This window comes from Accipiter gentilis, chromosome Z (genome assembly GCF_929443795.1).
Source record: "Accipiter gentilis chromosome Z, bAccGen1.1, whole genome shotgun sequence".
Classification (NCBI taxonomy): domain Eukaryota; kingdom Metazoa; phylum Chordata; class Aves; order Accipitriformes; family Accipitridae; genus Astur; species Astur gentilis.
In genome coordinates this window covers 79,498,728-79,517,516 of record NC_064919.1, presented here as the reverse complement: position 1 = coordinate 79,517,516, position 18,789 = coordinate 79,498,728, and the positions used below count along the sequence as shown (strand labels likewise).

The following is an 18,789-nucleotide window of genomic DNA, read 5'->3' as shown; positions in this document are numbered from 1 at the left end:
TAAAAACAAACAAACAAAAAAACCCAAACAAAACAAAAATTAAAAAACCCTTGATCAGTAGTTAAGAAAATTGTTCAAGTATGTTTAGCTTCTAAAGCTCTAAGGAATTCAAATTTCAGTACTTCCTCATAAAGCAAATAAATAAAAATGGAAAGCAACATAGGCATTTGAGAGGAAAACAATCCCAAATCTCAATGCTTTGTTTGTTTTAGTGTTTCTGCCTGTACAGCAAGTTCAGCTCAAGGGCCTATACTACAACAGCAGACAGAGTATTGTATAATAAGTCATCACTAGCCTGGTGATGGAAGGGTAACAATTATTCTAGTTTCCAAAAGCAGTACTAAAGCATTGGTATCTCAAAACCCAACTTTCCTAAAGACACCAAATACCACCCCCTCCCACAGCCTCCATACCATAAGTCTTATCCAACATATTTAGTTGGGGTTTTGCTTTGGATTTTAGAAGGAAAAGAGGAAGACGAAGAATCAAAGAGTAACTGAATGTACATCAACACAAAAAGCAGGTTTTTAAAGCTATCATAATGCTTTCTTTGATCTTTTGTTCGACTTTCTTTCGGCAAGAAATCTAGTCCTTTTAGTCTCAAAGGAGTCAGAAAAGCTAGAGATACACAGAATACAAATTGACTTGACAGGGTTGCAAACCCCGCAAGACACAGTAAATCTATTGCTGAACTTCTAGGCATAGACCACAGGTAATACCACCTGACTGTCAAGAATCCTTCGGAAGTTAAATATTCACTTCCATTAGCTGAACAAAACATTTGCAGTTTCAACTCTTTTCCTTAGGCAGTCTCTAGAAAGTTATTTCCTTGACTGCCTGGACAAGGAGCCATGATAAAGAACGCTGTGCAGAAATCTCTGTGAACACCTTAAAAGTGTGATTGCTTTATTATACTCTAAACACAAAGCTGCTCAGTCAAGGATTCCTCACAATGACAGGGCTGGGAAAAGGCTGCAGGACACTGTCTCATGATGGCGTGACTACTGTATGTGTACATTGAGTCCAGATTTCACTACTACAGCAGTAGCGCGTACATGAGCATGAGGAAAAAGAGTGGAGGATACAAATTACGCCTGCGAAGCATCGATGTAATGCATTTCCCTCAAGTGCTATTGTCTAAAGTATCTCACCACCTTTATTACTGGTTGAAAGGGTAACAGAGTTTTCAAGAGTCCGATATTCTTCAGGAGCAGTGCTGATTACTCAGTGTCTGTATTGCCCCAAGCCAACAAGACTGAACCTGAGCTTATGGATCCTGGGAGGATTTATGTCTCATCCTACTGTCTTCTACAGTAAATAGGAAAAAAACTGATGGCCAGGAGTAGACCTGCCAGACCACTGGTTGAACACCACAGGAGAGAGAAATTGTACTATCTGTATGCTCTCATGTTTTACCAAGAAAAGAGGATTGCTAGGAGTGGCCAGAGTATCAGTGCAAACATATAAACTAACATACACTTCCATCTGTGTTAGCAAAGTGTACCAAATAAAGAAGTGAATACTCTTACCCACCTTTCTTAAAACCCACTGAGCTGTTAGTTGAAATTACTATTCTGCCAAGTCAATCTAGAATTGGCTAAGATCTGATCTACAGAAATCAGTAATTTCTCATTACCAGCAAAAAAAAAGTTCATTTCAAGGACTAGTATTCCTAAGCAAATGTTATACAAAGAAATATACAAATAGGTCTTACAAATAAAAGACAAGACAAAATTGTTTTGGAAGAGAAAGAAGTGCTCATCTCCAAAAGACTGGAATTAGGCAAAGGCTGGTCACGTATTCACAGCCCCTCTCAAAAGCATGATGTGTGGAAGAGGGACTGAACAGTGCATGTTTTCCACTAGTAGAGCAGGTAAGTTAAGCGATATCATTATCATGAGTTTTAAAAAAAAATCTTCTAATCTCACAATATCCACCTTTGCTATTATCCCAGTGTCTCTGCCTAACAGATGTTTTACATTTTAGTATATAACGGTGATTATCCTAGCTTAAATCAAAATCTGGCAACTACACCCAATAAACAGCCAGCAGACTTGCCCTCATCATTTCTTTATAAATATTCAAACTTCAGAGGCAGCAAGTGCCTTTATTCATACAGAAATTTCTGAAGGAGAAATCTAAATTTCCCCAAATTCAACTTTCACTGGTATTAAAAAAGAAAAAAAAAAACCAACCAGACAATTGCACTAAAATCAGAGAAGCCTAAGGTTCCCTGAGTAGCATCCAGTGAAAGGCCACTACAGAGTCTACAACTTCCAACAAAGCAGCAGCTAGCAGAACTACAGCCAAGTCAACCCATGCAACAAATAATCAGACTGAATTATACACTGCATTAACTAGGAAGCTTGTAAAAAACATTAACTAGTACTTCACAAAAGGCAAGGCTTATTGCTGCTGAGGAAAAAACTGAACTAGCAGGTTTTTCAGGGTTAAAAATCATTACCCTCTACAGCCAGAACTAACATAGCCTTCCTGAAGTCACACACAAGTGGAGGACAGCAGAGTTTGGGACAAAAAAAAACATGACTAGAGTTTTAGTTCCTGCTTGGGATCTGGTTGTATGTTCATTCAAAGTTCAATCCATAGTGCAGGTAGAACCCAAACAGTTTATTCCACTAAAATCAAGTTTCAGCTCACATCTAATACTATGAAACTGTAAGTCATCACCAGGAATGGCATTTCTGCTCCCCTACCCCTTAACCACATAATATTTCTACTTCCCTTCAATCAGACTAACGATCATGCAGCTGCAGAGGGAGTGGGTTCAGTGAGCTGACCCAAGAGCAAACTAAACCCTCTAAAACAAAACAGTGAGTCAGTTGAATAAGCTTATCCAGTGGAAAACTATGTGGCTATACAACTGCTGAATCTGACACAAGGGATAGGGATCAAGTTCATGAGGAAAGGGGGAACTTGCATTTCAGCAACCTTTCTCCATTATAACGTAGGTAAAATGTGAGGTTTCACATTTTGTTTTCCTGGGATCCAGCAAGACTTGATCCTGGTCAGGCCCTCTGCATGCAACAACAACCACCCTGTCCCCCTCCCCCAAAACCCCACCAAATACATTAAAAACGCCTTGTAAGCATTTTAAAAAATAAAAAACTCCTAGGAAGGTACTCCGCCAGCAAAGTGGCCTTGAATACATCACTGTCTTATGGTATATATAATCTTTTGATCATCAGTGGGAAAATAGAGACTCGTATGACCTTTACTGAGGAACGCTCCTTAATGCCCAGCCTTGTGGATACCTGTTAGCATTAGTAACTTGCAGTGAAGAATACACTTAAAAAAATTTAGAGGTGCTTCTATCCAAACAAGAGGAGGGTATCATCAACCAACATTAGGACAGCCTGACTAACACAGCTTATGGTAATCTAGAAAACAGTCGTCTCCCCAAGCCACAGAAGCATCTATTTTCAGTTTCAGGCATTAAACTAGAGACTCAAACTACCCTAAAGCAATTTAGCCACCTAAAGCAATCTTTATGATTTTGTGCACACAACTAAATATTTGATGCTTTTGCTGGTCATCTTTGAATCTCACTTTCACAGGAATAATACATGTACTTGTCCACCCTTTCCCTGTCAAAAGCCCCACCTTGAGAAGGCTTGCTCCCTCTGCCAGCTCATTAAAACTCACACCAGTCCCTCTGAGGGGGAAAGGAGGAAATCCAGACAGACCCATCCAGGAAGGCAGGGCTGAGTGACCTTGAAGTTCTCCAGATGGCATTCTCCACCAAAAAAAAAAAAAAAAAAAAAAAAAAAAAAAAAAAAAAAAAAATCACAAGGCAAAGCCTCTGCCCACTGTAATAATTTGCACAGCTTTGCAGTCTATCTGAGATTAAACTTGGGGGTCAGCCAGAAGCCTGGGTGAGTTCAGGGCATGCACACACACATATATATATGCAGGTGAGGAAACAGCTGTAGAGTACAAACTAAACAAGTTAGAGACATTCTCTTCAAAAAATACATGGAAGGACATAGGATCTCAGGTCACACTCTGGTTAAGCTATCAAGACAAAAGAGAGGAAAAAAAAATTAAGACTGAAGTACACCACTAAAGCTGCACAAGACTTAGGACCTTCCTGTACTAACTGTGGCTGACTTGCCACCACTATTCCCCACACCTCTAGTGACAATGTCAGCAGGACACTTTCAAAACCGTTTAAACTTGGGTTATGTCAGTACATATAACATGAGCTACAAGCATACATCGAGCACACTTCAGGCTTGCTGTTTGTCAGTATTACCAACCATAAGACACAATAGTTAAAAAAACACCTTTCAGTGGATCACCCTCCTATCAATCATTACCATTACAATCAACAGCTAGCTGTACTCACAAGATGAGTAATTCATGCAAAAGCAAAAAAGGGGGGGGAAAAAAGCTGTTAAGTAAAAAAAAAAACAAAACATTTTACAAAACTTATTAGGAAAACTAGTCCAGATTAAACTGGTATGAAAACAAAAAAAGATGCTGAATTGTAACAGGAGCAGGATAAAAAGACAAGTACTGGGAACTGTTGGCTTTGGCTATTAAACTGTAGAAATGCATATTCCAGGTATTCACTTTGATGTAACAGCCTATATCTAAACAGCCCCTAAAATTAATTGCTGTTTACACAAAAAAACAAACTGAGTAAGAAGATTCAAGTTGAAACCCAGGTACTCCAAGTAACATAAAGAAATAACTAATACAAGCTGGAAGCCACTCAGCAAGGACAATACCCAGAAAGGTGAATTCACTTTGAGCGGGGTTCTTGTAAGCCAGGTGGCACACAGGAAGCAGCATTCCACTTCAGACATCTCGCTGCCAGATCACCAACACGATCACCAACACACTCAGCACTTGTGCTCTCCCTGCCCCCTCCAACTCCCTCCCGCATCACCAAACCGCGTTCTCCTCGAACAGCTTCCAAACGAATTCTCTGAATAGAAACAGATAGAAGCAACAGGACTAAAAATAGCCAAGCAACAGCAGAGACATTTGTTCTGTTCTTACACTGGTGGAAACACACTCAACTGCATCCAAAAAAGTGCACCTAGTTAATTCACACTAGAACTGACAACTAGGAACACAGTTGAAAATGCCACCATGTTGTGGTTTAAGCCCAGCCAGCAACTAGGCACCACACAGCCGCTCACTCACTCTCCACCTCCCAGTGAAACGGGGAGGATAATCAGAAAAAAAAAGTAAAACTTGCGGGTTGAGATAAGAAGTTAAAAAAAAAAAAAAAAAAAACAAAAAAACAAGAAAAGACAAGCACAATGCAATTGCTCCCCACCCACTGACAGATGCCTGAACAGCAGTCTGCCCCTCCTGGCCAGTTCCCCCCAGTTTATATACTGAGCGTGATGTTCTATGGTATGGAATATCCCTTTCGCTAGTTTGGGTCCGTTGTCCTGGCCATGCTCCCTCCCAGCTTCTTGTACACTGGCTTGCTGGCAGAGCATGGGAAACTGAAAAATCCTTAACTTAGGATAAGCAGTACTTGGCAACAATTAAAAACATCAGCATGTTATCAACATTATTCTCACACTAAATCCAAAAAACACTGTACTAGCTACTCAGAAGAAAATTAACTCTACCCCACCTGAAACCAGGACACACCATAAAAAAGTTTTGGTGAGGAGGACTAATTCAGATTTGTGACACTCATCAGATCACATTACAACACTCACAACAAAAAGCAATGGTTAAATTACAAGCCACAAGTGATATAAAAGCAAATGCACTAAGTAATCAGCAAGGCTATATCTATAAAATGTGCTAAAAACCTCGTGATACTGGATTTTTTATTCTAGCTTCAGAGTTTTGATAGCTACACCAAAGAGCTCAGCTATCATTTCTGCACCTGTACAGAGCCCTACTCCTTGAACTACATACTGAGGGAAGAAGACCAGTACAGATCACTGCTTGTGATATGCTCACATAGTCAGAAAACCAATGAAAACCAGGAGTCTTGCTGAAAAAAACTCTTTTAAATAAAGCAAGATATCCTAGAACAGCTTTCTCTAATTCTCCTGCTGATAATGATATTTCTCAAGGTTCATCTTAGGCAATAAGAGAATTCACCAAAATAAAAACCTAATTTTTTCACAGTGACATATACAACTCTGAATATAAAGTTTCAGAAGGAGGAAAATAGTTTCTAAGGCAGTATTAAAGGTTTCCTTCCTTCACAATCTTATGCTTTTACTGTGCATAAAATCTTGATGAAAACTCAGGCCATTGGTTCAGTATAGCTTTCCAAAGTGAAACACTGTGAGAACCTGAGTCCTTTTTTAAACTTATTGTCAGGTGCTCAGAGACAAGCAGCCACAGAAACAGCACCAAGAACTGAAAACTGTAAGAGATCAGTTTTATTTCTCTGCCACTTCTGGATTGCTCCTTCTACAGTCACGAGCATCATCAGCATCTCATCTAGCTTTAACAAGGTGGATTTGATTAGTTTCCTTTCATACTAATCCTAATCTTGACCTGCTTCAGTCAGAAAACTTGGTTTTACCCCAAGATTCCCCACTTGATTTTGAGGATTATTTTCTTCATGATCACAACTTCTCAACTTGGTGTCATATGTAAATTCACTTACTCCGGTTCCGCCATTTTAGTGGTCTACATGAGGTCAGGTCTATCTGATCTGCACCAAAACAATACCAAACTATCCAAAGAGATGAAGGATTAACAATCTTTACATGAAGCACTCTTCAAACGTACAACATGCTAGAAAGGAGCAGGTAAATAAAGAGCCTTCCACAGAGAATTCAAATCTAAAAGCAGGAATAAAGTCATCCAAGTTGTTCTTGTGTGTTTAATATTAAAAAAGCAAAATGACATTTATCTCCCACTTCTTATTTAGTATCTTAACCTTTTTAAAGACAATACCAAAGAGACAAATCATTCACATATGATGTCAAATTGGCCAAAGTTTTACTGCAATTAATTCAGTATTTACTTCCTCTTGAATGGGGGGGGGGGGGGGGGGGGCGCCACCCATAGGCTGCTTCGAAGATCCACAGTCACTGTTCCAGCCCCGTCCCCCCCGCTGCTTTTACCTTTTTCTGCAAGTCTGCACTGACTACTGACTTATATGTTGTTTGGCTGCCACACGTTTTCTGTCTCCAGTAGGAGGTTCTCACTCTCCTCCACCATTTCTTTCCAAGCCAGACTAGCTTATAATAAAATTGAAGAAAAGTGCAAAGAATATTTTTTTAATGACCGTATAAAGTTTTTCTTCAAAACTTCCTTCCTAGACCATTAAGAAATTCCTTTTCACAGAAATTTATTTACTTATTTTCTTAAAGCTTACATTCCCTTTTAAACATATTTTTGAATTCTGCTGAGTTAGTTTAGTACAGCATAGTAATGAACAACAGCCCCTGATTCCACAGAGGTATACTGAGTTTATATACTGTGCAAGGCAATATTAAAATGCCTAAGTAGAAAATCTGTTTTCTAAAACATCCCAATATTAGTCACCTGTCTATTTTACCATCAGTCTAAAAGACCAAGCACTCTGCTGCAAGATGAAGTTACTCACTTCTGAAAAAAAAAGGGCCTTGCACTCTTCACATCTTAGTTTCTGAAACAGTTAGCTTATTTATATTGATTGCAGCACCTCATCCTCAGCACACATGTGAATTCCGAGATTGCACCTAGAAAACACATTTTGCTAACTGCAGTATTCAACTCTAGCAACAGCATTAAAATATTACAGGTGTCAGCTTTAGAGATCATGCTGCACCTATAAAAACTCCACTGAACAAATGGTTTGGCAATGACAATCTTTAAAATCATTTCAGCAGATGTGTCGTAAACATCAATTTTCTCCAGGCAACCCAAAAAGCTGTATGTACACAGAAGTCAAGCAAAGGATGGGCAACTGATAAGCAAGATAAAATATTACAAGTTTTAAAAACTGCATTACAAACTTAAGTAACAGCTTTTTAATCACAGTAATAATTTTCAGTCATTTACTGAATATAATTTAAAAATTCTAGCACAACAGGGGACTGTTAAGCACACTTGCTGTAAAAGCCAAGAAGACACTGTAAATACATTGAGAAACCAATGGCAGGCAAGTTTAAAATGCAAAACAGTATGATACCTTAAACGTGTTCTCAATTTCACAAAGACCATTTTTCAAGCTCAATGAGTACACTGCCCAAAACATGGCTTTTTGAAAACTAGTAAGAACAACCAGATTCACTAGAATAAAGTGAAAATAAAAATTGTAAAAGGAAAACCACAACTTGTCATTCTACGCGCCTCCTCTGATAAGAGCAAAAAGTCCAAGACACATACACTGTTAACAGGGCAGCATTTACCCAAAGCTGTAATCAGCAGAAAGCAAACTGCTAAAAGGCTGCTCACTGTCTCACCTTCAGGACACTGAAACATGCAGTTCTGCAGGAGTTTAGCATGTTTTTTTTTCAAAGCATACAAGCCTCATCTAAGTAGCTACTGTCCTTTTGGTCCCTCCATTTTCCCATGTCTAAAATTTGAAAACTGACACTTAACAACCCTGCTGCTGTGCTCTAAAACTCTAAGGCAGAAGGTGTTAGCACAATCTTAGTTTTTATACCCCTAAAGAACCTTGCCATGAAGTCTAGGTTTGAGATTTGTTGCCATGGAAGTTACTCTGAGATCACAACTACATTACATGAATTTCGTCGCAGGATCGAATGCAAGAGACTGATAGAATGGGATAAGCCAGCTCTCAATACACTGCATTTAAACATAGCAGAGTATACATGCAACTGCTGAGAAGAGCAACTTTAGGGAGCAGAATTTTTACTTCCAGTTATTCATGAAAGTCCGTTTGAGGAGTTATGAATACCTCCAAGAAAAACATTTTGTGCTCTTTTCAGATTTTTTTGCCAAAGAAGAAAGGGAAGGAAAAAGCATGTTTAAATAGGTATCTCATTCCCAAAGCCAGGGATATCACTTCCCTTAAAACCATTCTAAGTTCCCAAACATTATATACACAATGAAGAAAACCCAGCAAATTCCCAGAACACAAAGCACCAGGAGTAAGGCCTTCCATATCAGAGATGATCAGTTAGACTTTAATGTATATTCTAATAAGGAAGCACATTTGAGAACAAAAACCTTTGTTTAACTGAATTATCACAATTCCTATCAAATTAAAAAAAGGAATGAAACAAAGAGCCCAAGTATGCAATGACATTAAGCAAGAAGAGAACTAGGATTAAACCTGGTGAGTCAAAAAAAGTCAACCTTACACACTAATAGTGAATCCACAAAAGGCTGTAATTTAACTTTAGAGGCAACTACAAATAAATAAATGTTTATCTGGAACTCGCTTGTCAGCAGAGATTTTAACATGACTGAAATGCAAGTTGTTTAAGAGTTAGAAGTACATTGATGTCTACCTAAAATTCTCATGCTGTAAACAAGTATTGCTTTGAATGAACTCTTGCAGAGCTTTAGTTAGATATCCAACTACTACAAAAGACTTGAAAGCCTAAGTTCTAGAAACATATGATAATGTTTCAGTTAACCTTGAGACTCCTGCAGCTGTGATGTTTTGGATATAAATACAATTGGAAAATACTCACAGCATCTTCTTTAAGATGAGCCTTTGGGGAGCTTTTTTTAATTTTTTTTAACTGGTCTGAAGTTTAATAAAAATCTTAATTTTGTACATTTTTTGGAAAAGTAAATTGAGGGCATCTTTCCACTTTTTTTTTTTTTTCCCCCCTTTAAATTAGAAATTCAGGTCATTTTAAAAGTACACACAACTTCTGAAAAAGAGGGTGGAGGCTAAACACTGTAGGTCAGTATTTCAACAAGCTTTCATACATCCCAGAAGATGAACTCCTTGGAAGGTCAATTCACAAGAAGTCCTAGAAGAGCTAAGCATACCACTTCTTCCAAGCTGGTCTTTAAGATTTCAAGAAAACAGCACTCCACACCTCTCTAGCCATAAATATCATACAAGTATAAAATATGATAGAGTCATAATACCCACACATACATTTGGATAAACCAACCTAGTGTAAAGTTCTATTTTCAGGCTCTTACACGTTGTCTTCAGCTGAATGCTTTTAGGCTTTAACTATAATAAGTAGTTTAGATACACATTTTAGCAAAGTTTAGCACAGTGTTTAGATACACATTTTAGGGAAGTTTAGCACAGTGTTTGAGCTATTCTTATGTGAGGTCACTTCACCTGGCAGAGGAATTGAGAAGTTTAAAGCTGAGATTTTTCAGGAAATGTAAGATGTGGCAACAGTCTCATTTTACTCAACAGAACAACCAGGTGGATCTCTAAACAAAGCTAACTTTACCCACCATTAGACAGCCAGAAGAGATAGCTTATCCCCTCCCCCTTCAACATTTCTCCCTTACAAAAGAACAAAATTATTACCTTAAAAAAAACTTTCACAGTATTTCACAGCATGTCTGTTCATATACAAACTTCTGGGAAAAAAGGCAACTCGTCAGTGCTGCACTATGCATACCCATCAATGCAGAACAAAAACACATTTATAGGAGTACCAGAAGTAGACAGAAAACAATCTCACAGCTTTCCAGTTTGCATTACTGAACCCCAGCCACTACACATTAACAGAGCAACACCTTTTCAAAACACTGAAACAGTCACAGATTTAATAGCCAAAAATGATGCAGAGAACAGAGACCCCCTTCCTCCTCCACAAGTATTTCACCAGAGTTCATTGTTCCTGGTGTAATTTCATTACTCACTTTCAGGGCCCGTTCAACAAAGCAGGAATTTTGTTTATTTGTTTGTAAAGACACACCTAAGATTCCCCAGCATTAATGATTTGATTTCTGCTACTATGAGCCAGACTCTGGATAATTTGAACAAATAAAAGTAGCAATCCATCATATGCAGTGATCAAGAATACAGAACTCTTCCCTCCTCTTCCCCCCACCCCAAACCTGTCTTGCAACTACCCCCAAGCTACATCCTCCTCCTGCTCCTCCACAAGCAATTCATTCTGTCCCTCTCCCTCTACATCCAGCATTAGGACCCGTCTGCTGAGTCAAGGAGCGAACATACCGTTAAAGGAACACACTAACAACTGATCCTAACTTTTCTCCAATACCATGGAGCAACTGGAAGAGGACGAAGAGTTGCGTGTCAGCTTTTCAATCAGAGTCTGTCAATAAAGGGGACCTACAACCATAAAACCAATTCCTGGCCACCCACCACTCCTTAATAAAGTCCTGGTCAGGAAAACTATGCCTACTCCAGTTGCTGAACTCTTTCATTTGTTCTCTCCTACATTCAGCTCTGATCCCAAACAGCTACTTGTTTTTTGCAAGGTGGAAAACATCTTAGTTACCACAGTCTGACTCAAATGTTCAAAACCTGCTTGTTCTGGCCTGCAAGGTAAGATGCCTCACTCAGTACGTTTTTGTGTTCAATTTTTGCTTAGATATTAAAATCAACTAAAAAGGCATGGTTCTGCAGTTTCTTGCCATGTGTTCTATCACATTTGATAATAGGTGGGTCATTTCATAACTAGTGAAACACTTGTGGTGCCTTCTGTTGATGAGTTACTTTAATTGATGTTGTGGTTTAACCCCAGCTAGCAACTAAGCTCCATGCAGCCACTCGCTCACTTCCCCCCACCCAGTGGGATGGGGGAAAGAATCAGAAAAAAGTAAAACTTGTGGGTTGAAATAAAGATAGTTCAATAGGACAGAAAGGAAGAAAATAATAATAATAATAATATGACGAAGAGGGAAAAGAAGAGGGAAAAGAAGAGGGAAAAGAAGAGGGAAAAGAAGAGGGAAAAGAAGAGGGAAAAGAAGAGGGAAAAGAAGAGGGAAAAGAAGAGGGAAAAGAAGAGGGAAAAGAAGAGGGAAAAGAAGAGGGAAAAGAAGAGGGAAAAGAAGAGGGAAAAGAAGAGGGAAAAGAAGAGGGAAAAGAAGAGGGAAAAGAAGAGGGAAAAGAAGAGGGAAAAGAAGAGGGAAAAGAAGAGGGAAAAGAAGAGGGAAAAGAAGAGGGAAAAGAAGAGGGAAAAGAAGAGGGAAAAGAAGAGGGAAAAGAAGAGGGAAAAGAAGAGGGAAAAGAAGAGGGAAAAGAAGAGGGAAAAGAAGAGGGAAAAGAAGAAGAACATACAAAACAAGTGACACACAAAGCAGTTGCTCACCACTTCCTGAGCGATGCCCAGTTAGTTCCCAAGCAGCAGTTCCCGGCCAGATTTCCCCCCATTTTATATAGTGGGCATGACATCACACGGTATGAAGTATCCCTTTGGCCAGTCTGGGTCAGCTGCCCTGGCTGTGTCCCCTCCCAACTCCTTGTGCCCCTCCAGCCTTCTTGCTGACTGGGCATGAGAAGCTGAAAAATCCTTGACTTAGTATAAAAAACTACTTAGCAACAACTGAAAACATCAGTGTTATCAACATTCTTCTCATACTGAATCCAAGACTTAACACCAGCTACTAGAAAGAAAATTAACTCTATCCCAGCTGAAACCAGGACAATGGATTTGTTTATTGAGAAGAAATATAAAAGTTATACATTTTTGTTTCCCTTTCTCCCATGACTGAAGTACTCAAAAGCACTCCCTAGCAATCAACAGAATCAGCAAGGGAGATAAGTCATATAAATATTTGAGGTAGGTTTCCTAGCAGAAACTAAATCTCACTACTGTTTCATTTCAGAGGACTGTACTAGAAGAGCTGTCTCAGCAATTCTCAGATTCAGTATACCTAACTATGAAGTAATTTTAACCATCTAACTTTATTTTAACCTGTCTACAGTTGTGGGTCCTGGGGATTTGGGAGAAGATGGCTGGATTTGCAAGAATAGGGAAAATAGGCTGATCCAGTTCACTTCTAATTACCAGGACTTCTGTAATTCTGCAAAGTTTTGGCTTTACTCTTATTAAAAAGCACTTTTAAAAAATAAACTGCTCAATATGCCGAAGTACTGTAAGAACTCAGCCTAACCTCTCCTAAAAGATGTATGTGCATTAAACCATTATTTACAATCCACACAATTCCTAGACAGAAGATACACAGGACTTGGGCAATTTTATCACTATCAGACAATCAAATGTCTGACGTGTTTCTTCCCTCACAGAACTGCTAAATTATAGTCTTCAGCTCAGCTAGAGCTGAGACAGCCAATTACTCCTTATTTGCAAGCAAAGAAATTATTTGGATTTGAAATATGCATCTTATTGCATTTTCACAGCACCTTCTCTAAACACATATCCCAAACCCACCCACTTCTCCACCTATCAAGAGTCATGAATTGCTGTTACCACCACTCCTACTAAATTCAATCCTTAATCCACCTCCTTCTTAAAGGCATGTAAGAACATATGGCCTTGAGCTTGCCTGAAGGATGACAGATTTGACTATGTCAAGTAGTCTAACCTAGAGAAGAAAGCTTTTGGTCCGGTTTGTTTCGTTTGGGGGTGGAGTGGGGGTGGGGGTGCTGTCTCATCAATGTATATAAATAACAGGGAAGGTGCACAGCCAGAGCCAAGCTCTTTTCATCAGTGCCCAGTGACAGGACCAGAGGCAATAGGCACAGACTGAAACACAGGAGGTTCCATCTGAATATCAGGAAATTTTTTTTTACTGTAAGGGTGACCAAGCTCTGGAACAGGCTGCCCAGTGAGGTGGTGGAGACTCCATCCTTGGAGATATTCAAAAGATGTCCAGATACCGACCTGGGCAACCTGATGTAGGTGGCACTGCTTTAGCATGGGGAGACAAGATGACCTCCACAGGCCCTTGCCAACCTCAGCCACTCTGGGACTAAGTGAAGTAAAAAGGGAAGGAAGTCCTATAACAGAAAAGCTGTTATCAAAAATGCTCTGCAAGCTTCATTAGGAACAACTCTTAAGCTCTAGCATTTTTGCTCAGTCACATAAAGAAAAATCAAGTGAACGCCTACCTTCAATTAAATCAGGTAGGGTAAAAGTCACTGGGACTTTAAATCTAGCAACATACACTACTACATCAACAGATAAAATGGTTAACAATGGAAACTGGAGTACAGGTATAAAGCTGCAAGGAGTTTTATACTTTCAGTCATAACAGAGAGCTATTCAAGAAAGATAATATGCGTCTTTTCCTAAGATGCAAAGAAAAATTCCTGGCCATGGCTGTTATCTCGACATCAAGAAGCAGCAAAGAAACCCAAGAGGTTGAGGACATGTATCAGAAGCCACAAGGTTTTCCAAAACACTGAAAAAAACCCACTTTTGCATACTCATTAACCAAGGTCATAACACTATTTCAATCTTTCTCTAAACTGAATTTCAGATAGCTACCCCTTGACACTTACCCCATGCTCAAAACACTCAGAAATTCATTCAGTGACTAATAAAGTGAAGCACAAGACCAGGAACTGCAGTACTGCTCCCCCTCATCACTTTAGTCACCCAAAGTTAACACCAGTAATTTAGGTCCCTCTCATGTCAGTCTCAAAACAGACCACAAGTCAGTGACCTAAAGAACATGCGACTAAAAGCTGAAATAAAAGCCCAGTAACAGAAGACATCTGTCCCTTGGGGTCCAACCCATTAAGAGCATGGGCCAGAACTTCTCAAATACAATGTATTATGTACAGCCCCACAACAGAGCAGGGTTTGGCACCAGGATTCCTTTCAGATTCATGTTGTGAAACTGCATCTAAAACAACATAAAAGTTTGAAAATCAAGGAAGAATGTAAATGCAAAAAAATAAGTCAGCAATAGCCTTCAAATACAGGAAAACATGGACAATGTGATAATACAAGATATTGGTCACTTGTTTACCATAAAATAGCCGTGATTCAGTTAACATTTAAAAAATACTGAGATTGCTCAAAAGCAATCTCAATATTGTCTCTAAAGCTTCATCCTACTTCCAGAAACAGTATTTTAGTCATAAGAAATACAGCTGAAATATTCTAGATTAAACCTATGCCACACACAGTAAAAATGCACAAAGACTTCCTCCGTCTACAGTTAACCATTAAAATATTTAGGAATATGCTCATAGCTACTGGATTCAAATTTTACACCTTCAACCATGGTGTTGCCTAACAGACTAAGACAGATTTTTTTTTTCACCCCATTAAACCAGGTTAAAACAAGTGCAACCTGACGATTCAAATCTGGAGGTTAAGAAAAAAGTTGTGTTTTATTCATTTAACTTTGGATTCAAGTACTAAATGATTCTGTAACACACATTCTGTTGAACCTGCATCTTCTGCAGATCTGGAATAAACTGTGTTTCCTGTATAATAAAGCAAAAAAACCCCAAAACCATAAAGTTCTCCATAGGAGTACTACTTCAGGCAAACCTTAAGTCTCAAGAAAGATCAAAGCTCTCTCAATATGGGAAACATTTTATTGTTTTAATGCAAAACGCTACACTTGGCCAGGTTAAGGACTCCTCCAAGCTCATCTGTTGGAACACTGATTTAAGAAGCTGGTGAAGGAGCAGGAAAAAGCTTGACAAGTTTACCTTCAAAAGAAGCCACAGTATCTCACAGCTTTCACAAAGACAGCTGGACAAAAAAAGAGAATTTCAAGAGAACTGAGAGTAAAACAACTTCATGCAAGGAAACTGTGCAAAGTTCTTCACACAACCTATCTTAAAAGTTTTACAATCTAAAGAGGACATAAATAAAACAATATGCTCAGCAAAATAGTTACAATGGAGTAAAAGCAAGGTGAGCAAGCCATGAGATCTTAGGCATCAGACTGTATCACTTCTAATCTATCTGTCTTTAGTCACTGTTCACTCTTCACAGTATTGTGAAGCAGTGGGGAGAAAAGGGCTGAAGGTACCACACCTGTGAAACAGACTGCAGCAGCCCCAGATGGATGGGGAGTTCCGTCAAACTGCCAGTTTAGACAGCCAAAATTAAAGAGCGTGGACTTTCATGTTAAGAGAAAAACGGAGAAAGCCTTTGTACAATTTTTGCAAAATACAAACCTTAAGTAATTGCAAAGGAGCTACTTCACAACCTTCATCCCGGCTCTCACTTTAATGAGCACAACCTGTTTAGGAAAGTTATATGAAAAACAGTACAAGCCCAGACTAGATCTTCTCTGAAAAGCAAAGAGGAGTCAATGGGGTACAAGTGAGCAGATTGTATCAGAAAAAAACAAAATTCAGCAAAAAGCTCCAGCAGAATAACAACACGTAAGTGGATATTACTCATATTTCCTCTAGCACCTTCCATTCAATACTTCTGAAGTATACAAATACAACGCTGAGTTTCTTTAATCTGTCATCTTACAAAGGGGACGACAAGTCACTCTTTTACCAAGGTCATACGAGGCTGCTGCAAACCCAAGCAGAGAACACAGGTGCAGTGGTGCATTTCTTCCCCCTCTCTGGGCTGATCTATGAACTCGGGAAGTCTCTCTATATCTTAGTATACGTAAAATGAGTTGGGTGGCTAAGCATTGCTTGACCGCACCAGGAACTCTTGCATGGCTAAAACAGGGAGTCGTGCTGACCGTTCCAAGGACTCCTGCTGCCCGGCAGAGGCAGGGGATGGGAACAGAGATAATTACTTCTCTCCTGACAACCTTGAGACATACCTCTGTCCTCTCCTAACTGCCTTGAAGCTTCTGGTATCTGAACCTTAATTCATTCTCTGATAGCCCTGGAGCCTTCCTTAACTGAATCGCAACTCATGCCTAACAGTACCAGTGCAACTGGAATCCCAGTAATTTGCTGATGACTAAAGCCAGTCATCTCCCGAACCTGTAAGCAGCAGTACTAAGTGAGAAACTTTGAGCTCTCCTGGACCGCAGCGGGCTGCAACTAGCATCTCCCTCTGAGTGAGATGCCTCAGAGCTTGCAAACTTTTCTCTTTGCGAAGATTGGAGGTCTGTCGCCAAAAATGGACGAAACTTGTGCTGATACTCTCCACCCCTTGAGGGTCAGCCCTTTGCCCGTTGAGAAAGATGCCGAAGCATTTGAGTGAATATTTTCACTGAACTCAAGGGGAATTTTTAACAGGTATACCTCTTTTACTCGCTTAGGTATATACATCTCTTAGTGCCTTTATGCATGTGTGTACTAACCTGAATATTCTATAGCAAGTATATTACAAACATTGCACTTCAAATCTATGCTTAAGCTACTGTCATGAACTTTATTCAACTGTGAATGAATTTCAGGCTGCTATTATACTCATAATCTCTTTAGATATAACCCATTGACCAAGTCTGAGACTAGGAGTCGATCCAGCCACACCTAGACTCCAACAGGAGTTTAGAATGCAAGGGGGTCTTCTCTGAACCTCATGACTCAACAGGACGGTCTCCCCTACTTTTTCACATTCCTGACCTTTGTACAAATCATGAGAAATCAATTCTAACTCTATTTTCCTTTGTATGTTTCTCTTTTACCCTATTGTGTCTTTGCTTTCTGTATACATAATTTTTGTTTGATTCTAACTTAATTTTTCTGCGTACGTTTCATCCATGTATTCAATAATAGTGTGAACCTTGCCATCGAATTCTGTAAAGCTGCGTTTTTATATAAATTCCTATTAAATCATTTTCACTAATACCATTGAAGGTGATTCTTTAAGCAGTCCAAACCACTCCATTTTGCAACAAGAGGTCTTCAGAGTCCTACTCATGTGCTTTAACAAAGTAAGAGACAAAAGATAAATAAAAAGATTAATAAAAGATATAAAGTTGTATTCCTATTCTTTCATGAAGATCCTATTCCAAGTACTGGTACTAAACATTACTGAAATTGTAAGTAAACAACACTATTAATAGTAATACTATCAATACTAAATATTAACAGAGTATTCATAGTCTGTACATAGGTTTCTGAAGCACTATTAATCAGCATACTATTCTGCTATGATCAGTATCACTAGGGGGACACCAGCAACAAATACAAAACCTACCAAAAATGGCATTCTATGAGAAAAGCATCACATAAAATAAAAGTCCATGGAAGAAATATGAAACATCAAAAATCTGCTTCTAAGTCCTAAAACAGTAGCTTAAAAACTGGAAGAACTAAAAAAAAATACCCCAAACAATTAAAACATAATAGCTTCTGATAACAGACAAGACTTTTTTTGTTGGGTTTTCCCTTAGCTTCCTTAGATTTTAGTGGCCAGTCTGTAACTACGAAGTCCCCTTGAATGGCCAAATCCTTTTGCAAGTCATGGCACCAGGAGTTGTTTTGAAGACTGGCCAAAACAACACAAGTGAAACAGCCTAAAGTTCTGGATTTCCATGCCTTTGTTTTTATTACTAGAAACACTTTTTTTAAATCAATATGCTGATAAAGCTGTAACTAGAACAAAGCAGAACAGAGCTTGCCCAACTCCCACTCCTCCCTCACTCCTTTAAGTTACCAAGATTGTTGAGGTTACAAACACAAAAGCTGGCTCATTTTTCAGACTCTGCATCAAAATTGGCTTACACCAGTTAATCCAGTTTCTCCATGTAACCCTCCAGGAGTCCCAAAACATCATTAATGCTGCAACGTGATTTAGCCTTCCCTGCTTTCAAGTTACCTAATGTAAGGTTAAAAATAAATTCTTTAAACAAGTTAGGCCAAACTACCACAGACAGATTGGGCCCAGGTATAAATACTGAGTCAGCCAGGTAGGAATCCAAACCCAGATTCCTCCGGAGAACATGATATAATCACAGGAATTGCTAAAAGGTCCTGGTAAATATTAAAAAGGCAAAGCCTCAGAAGGCTGAGTCGCTGCCGTTTGTTGTGAAGGGCTCCGTTTCAACAGCAAGCACTGCTCCTCCAGGCCT

At 39.1% G+C, this 18,789-nt stretch overlaps 1 protein-coding gene across 7 annotated transcripts in view; it reads right to left on the bottom strand.

Moving 5' to 3' along the window:
* Positions 1-18,789, bottom strand: part of UBAP2 (ubiquitin associated protein 2) — a 186,807-nt gene that overhangs the window by 165,874 nt on the left and 2,144 nt on the right. Inside the window, exon 1 of one of the 7 annotated variants that reach the window (XM_049795055.1) lies at positions 17,565-17,633. The exons of 5 other annotated variants lie outside the window; for them this stretch is intronic. The gene's annotated coding sequence lies outside the window, so the exon portion shown is untranslated. Of the gene's footprint in view, positions 1-3,621; positions 3,642-17,564; positions 17,634-18,789 lie in introns of those variants that run through there. One more of the 7 variants, XM_049795059.1, reaches the window with a different exon arrangement.